Source organism: Macaca fascicularis, chromosome 9 (assembly GCF_037993035.2).
Source record: "Macaca fascicularis isolate 582-1 chromosome 9, T2T-MFA8v1.1".
Lineage (NCBI taxonomy): Eukaryota > Metazoa > Chordata > Mammalia > Primates > Cercopithecidae > Macaca > Macaca fascicularis.
The window spans coordinates 24195107-24201007 of NC_088383.1; the positions used below are offsets into that span (position 1 = coordinate 24195107).

General features: G+C 43.5%; 1 pseudogene; it reads right to left on the reverse strand.

Annotated features, from left to right (window-relative positions):
• Positions 1–3927: 3927 nt before the first annotated feature.
• Positions 3928–3998, reverse strand: LOC123567028 (small nucleolar RNA U13; annotated as a pseudogene).
• Between the last annotated feature and the right edge of the window lie 1903 nt (positions 3999–5901).

Consider the following 5901-nt stretch of genomic DNA (forward strand, 5'->3'; position numbering starts at 1 on the left):
AATGGGAAGATTGCTCAAGCTCAGGAGGTCTAGGTTGCAGTGAGCTGTGATAGTGTCACTGCACTCCAGCCTGGGTCTCAAGACCCTGTCTCAAAAACAAACAAACAAAAAACATAACAAAAAGCAAAAAACAAATATTGGTTGATTCAAGGATGCTGCTTTGTTTTTTTGTTTGTTTGGGTTTTTGTTTTTTTTTTTTTCCGAGACAGAGTCTCACTCTGTCCCCCAGGCTGGAGTGCAGTGGTACGATTTCGGCTCACTGCAACCTCCACCTCCTGCGTTCAAGCGATTCTTGTGCCTCAACCTCCTGAGTGGCTGGGATTACAGCTGTCCACCACCACATCTGGCTAATTTTTGTATTTTTATAGAGATGGGGTTCCACCATGTTGACCAGGTTGGTCTCGAACCCCTGACCTCAGGTGATCCACCCGCCTTGACCTCCCAAAGTGCTTGGGATTACAGACGTGAGCCACTGCACCCGGCCAAGGATGCTTCTTTGAATTTGGCTCTGCGCCACAAGCAGTACTCTGGGCCCTTAGGCCCAGCAGGAGCAGCCCTGAGCATAGCGGGGCCTTGCTCTGAACTTTCTCCACTGTAGCCTCTGGATAGGGAGATGCAGCTCAGGTGCCATGCCCTACCCAACAGTCACATGGCCCCTGTCTAGATCAAACTTCAAAGTACGCAGCACCCCTGACTTCCCTGCCAAATGGCCTCAGGTTGATTTACAGGCCTTGCTCCAGCTTCTTCCTGGGGGCCCTCTTCTTAAGAGCAGATGGTGCAGTCAGGCATGCACCCAAGACCCTAGAGGGTGATGCACAGCTCAGAGCTCCTGTGGGTTGGAGGGCTGGAGGTGTAGCACACGATCCTTCATTGCGGAGGAAGAGGAGTGCCTCATGCTGTCACCCCCGGCTTGTCATGCTAAGGAGAATTAGAAACTGAAACCTGGCCTTCCACACATCCTAAAGATATGTTTATCTAGGTAGAAAGATCGAACATAATCTATTTAGCAGCATGTTAACTTGGTTTGTGTTTACATATTTAGTCATATGGTATGTGGGCCTCCACCCATACTTGTGCCTTGGACCCACAAATAACAGGGACAGCCATGCACTTGACCAAACAGAACCATGTGCCTCCGAGATGCCTAAGGATTATCCTTAAAGACAGAAGCTAGAGTGTAACTTTTCTGATATGTTTCATCTGTTCAGAAGTCCCCTTGAGGAAGCACTGTAGTCTCTAGTCTGACTGACGGACCTGCTGCCAAACCCCACCTCCGCGCCTCTTACCTGCCTGATCTCGGGCAAGCTTCTTCAGCTGTCTTAAGATTCATCGGAAAACTGGTTGTAACAGAATTAAGTGAGAACACCCTTGGCTCACTTAGGCGTGACAGCTCACACCTGTAATCCCAACACTTTGGGAATCGAGGTGGAAGGATCCCCTTGACACCGGAAGTTCAAGACCAGCCCAGGCAACCTACAACATTGCAAGATGCTGTCTGCAAAAAAATACAAAAGAAAAAGAAAAAAAGATAACATCCTTGAGGCACATTTTGCACCATGCCTGGTATACAGCAGGTATCCATGAAAGTGGCGTTTAAATCCAGTTCTGTCTTTGACCTATTTCCATATTCACATTTTAGGCTAAAGATTGTAGAATCATTGAGCCGAAGGAATATGTGGTCACTCCATAGAATATTCTATTTAGGAGAACAAACTTTGGAGTCAAAGAGACCAGGGTGCTCTTCTCCCTTCATCCCTGACCAGGACCAGGTGGGTCATGAGGGGTAGTCACTTATCTCAGCAATCTCACTTGTAAGACGGCAGTAATAGCAGTAACTAAATCACTGTACCATTATAAGGATAAAATGAGAAAACTACACAAAAATGTCACCCACCAAGTTGATGATTTTCTCCAAGTGTTGTGCCTCAAACTTACATTGAACTTCATTCTATTTTAAATTATTTCTCTGATTTACTGAGATTCTGAATGTTGCTGAGTGAAAGTGAAATTTTATTAGCCCGGTGTGGTGGCACCTGCCTGTGGTCCCAGCTCCTCAGGGCAGGCTGAGGTGGGAAGACTGCGTGAGCCTGAGAGTTCAGGTTGTAGTAAGCCATTATCACGCCACTGCACTGCAGCTTGGGAGACAGAACGAGAATCTGTCTCAAAAACAAAAAAAGGTGAAATTTGTAATTATTTGGTACATTTAGAATTATTTTTAAAAATTTTTCTGCATTAAGGGAAAAACAAATACTTTTTTCCTTTCTACTCACCTGCTCAATGAAACATAGAACACAGTTCTGTGACCAGACATAGGTTTTTCCCAACACACCAACCAACTGGGTGTCCTATAATTCAATTCAATTCTGACACTATCTACCTAGAGGCAGTGTCAGAGCCCACAGGGTGAGGTCTCAGTCCCCAAAGACAACCGCTTCTTTAGATCCCAATCTCAAGTACAGGCCACCCATTCTGACTCAATTGCCACAAACCAGAGCTCCAACAGTCCCCACTTGGGTTCAACTAACTTGCTAGGACAGCTCCCAGAACTCAGAGAAACACTTAGGTTTACCAGTTTCTTATAAAGGATATTACCAAGCATACAGATGAAGAGATGCAGAGGGTGAGTTTTGGAGGAGAGAGAGCAGAGCTTCCATCGTCCCAGAGTTTTTATGGAGTTTAATCTCCAGTGCCCCTGATGACCCTTTTGCTGGAGGTTGGTGGGAGGGGCCGAATGTTCTTATACTTTACAGTTGGTGGGAGCAGCTGAATGTTCTGATACTTTACTCCTCTAATCACTTGTTCTTTCTAGTGACTGATTAGCCCCATCTTGAAGCTATCTAAGGACCCCGTCATAAGTCACCTAATTAGCATAAACTCAGGTGTGATCAAAAGTGCTTGGGGGGCCAGGCAAAGTGGCTTATGCCTGTAACCCCAGTATTATGGGAGGCCGAGGTGAGATGATCGCTTGAGTCTAGGAGTTCAAGACCAGCCAGGGCAACATGGTGAGACCTTGTCTCTAAAAAAATAAAAAAATTAAAATAAATAAATAAATAAAATTAGCCAGGTGTGGTGATGTGCACCTGTTGTCCCAGCTACTTGGCAGGTTTAGGTGGGAAGATCACTTAAGCCTGGGAGTTCCAGGCTGCAGGGAGCTGTTTGTGCCACTGCACTCCAGCCTGAGTGGCAGAGCAAGACCCTGTCTCAAAAAACACCCAGCAGTGGTGAGTTTGCTATCACTCAGGAAATTCGGAGGTGTTCAACAACTTTCTACAAGCACCAAATATTCTAACAGAAGATGCACCTATCACCATTATCGCTTGGGCAATTACAAGGCATTTAGGCGCTCCATGTCAGGAACTGGGGACAAAGCTGAAATGTATTTCACATTATACCAGTTTGTCTCGTTGTGCGACTGATTTTATTTTTCACTGGAGAGAGTTGTGTTAGCTTCGGCTTTGATTCCATTTGTATGGCTGGTGCTCACCTTTCGGACTTGGGCCTTCAAATGTAAAATGCAATTATCACCCACACAAAATCGTACAACTATTGTGTTGTTTCTGGCACTTTCTTTCTTTTCTTTCATGTCAGACAGCTAATGTGCTGATGTCATAACAAGGTTCAAGGGTGGTAGGTCTCTTTCTTTTTTTTTTCTTAGACAGAGTCTAGCTCTGTTGCCCAGGCTGGAGTACAGTGATGAGATCATGGCTCACTGCAACCTCTACCTCCTGGGTCAAGGGATCCTCCCACTTCTGCCTCCTATATAGCTGGGACCACAGGTGCATACCATCACTTCTGGCTAATTTTTATATTCTTTGTAGAGACAAGTTCTCAGTTTGTTGCCGAGGCTGGGCTCAAACTCCTGGGCTCAAGCCATCCTCCTGCCTCAGCCTCCCACAGTGCAGGGATTACAGGTGGGAGCCACTACACCTGCCAGGGTGGCACATGTCACACATGTGCGTGAATACCCAGTCATTCATGCTTATGAACTACCAAAGGATCTCTGGCACTTTGTAAAAAGCCCAATAAGACAATTTCAATTGAAGTCACAGTAAAATGTGACAAAAGATCTGAGAAATGTGCCTACTGGAGTCTCTGAACTGTTTCTTGACCGTGGCACACATCTCTCCCTTTCTTCCTAGAGAAGCACTTGACGAAGAGAGGTGAGCCCAGGTCACTCATAGACACAGCCACATGGAGCTCGACTCTGCCTTGGCAGCAGACATGCAGAGTCCAAGGCCAAGAGCAACGGGAATAGGGACTGACGTGACATTTGGATTGGGACTGGTACAGTTTGGAGAGATTAAGGGCCAGATACTCAGATTCACTTTCTTCCCCTCTTCCAAGGGCGTTATTTAGTAGTCTGTTTAGCACTTGCTTGCTCTAATAATAGCCATGGGCCTGAATCACCCTCGTCACTGAGTATTACATGGAATCCTCAGCTGTTTCTATGACTTGCATGGTTGGTGTTCAGCACTATCTGGAAACCTCTAAGAATGTGCAGAGTAATCAGTGATTTTAATTTTAGCTATGCGTGACGTGAGGGATCTTCTATGTATTTCTACTGACCTGTCTTTAAAACACGTTGTATAATGATGAGAGAAATTCCACAGAAAAACTTCAATATGAATCCCTACACAATACACATGTAAGTATATACAAATGTGACTTAAATATATTAATAGAAAATGTACATTACTATTATTACTGCTATACATACGATCAATTTTCGGATGTAATCGAGACAGATACCTGTATAAATGAGAACTTATTCAGTGGGTTTCTGGGGTACTAAGAATATTCAGTTTCTTGTTCTGGGTGCCAGCTCCATAAATACATTCAGTGTGTGAAAATTCACTGGAACAAAGACTTACAATATATGCCCTTTTCTGTGTTACGTTATACTTCCACAAGGAGTTTTAAACATTTACTATGTAATTTAAGTTTTTTGAGGAAAAACTTGAGCAACTGCAACAGTATACCATATACATATGACAATCCATATTTGAGCTATATCCAAGATCAAACGATTTTTGAAACTATCGCAAAGTACGATAGACCTAAATCTCCCATTTAAAGGGGACTCTATTTTTATCTTTCCCAACCTTCCCTCCAAAAACAAAAATAACATTTGTCATCTCACAATTACAGAGATGTAACAAATCGAGTTTCAAAATAATCCTCTCTTTAGTCATATGTATTTTGTTGTACAATTCCACATGTTTTGGAAAGTGTGGGAAACTAGGCTCTCTAATTCACTGTTGATGGAGTACAAATTAGTATAAACTCCTCACAGATCAATTTGGAGCTCTCTATAAAAATGTAAAATGTTCATGAATTTGATCAAGCAACTATACTTAAGAATTATTTTATATCATTGGAAGTGAAGTCATCGAAAATAATAATAAGAAGAAGAATTATCCCAGAAAGACACTGAGAAATCTGTAGCATTTTTGTTATTTAGTCATTCATACGCTCAACATTCAGCTGACATATATTTATTGAGTACCTGCTGTGTGGGGGGCTGGGTTCTGGGGACATACTACTGGTGACCAAGACAGCTGCAGTCCCAGCTTTGGAGGACTCTTAGAATGTCTATATGCCAGTTGGAAACATAATTATCAAAATATGAATCACACAATTTTTGACTATTACACGTTTAATTTAAAATTACAAAGCCTCTAATCCCAGCACTTCAGGAAGCCAAAAAAAGGAGGATCACTTGAGTTCAGGAATTCGAGGCCAGCCTGTATATCAGAGTGAGACCCCCTCTCTACAAAAAAATAAAAGGCTGAAGTGGGAGGATCACTTGAGCCCAAGAGACTGAGGCTGCAGTGAGCTGTGATCGCACCACTGCACTCCAACCTGAGTGACAGAAAAAGGCCTAGATTCCAAAAAATAAAA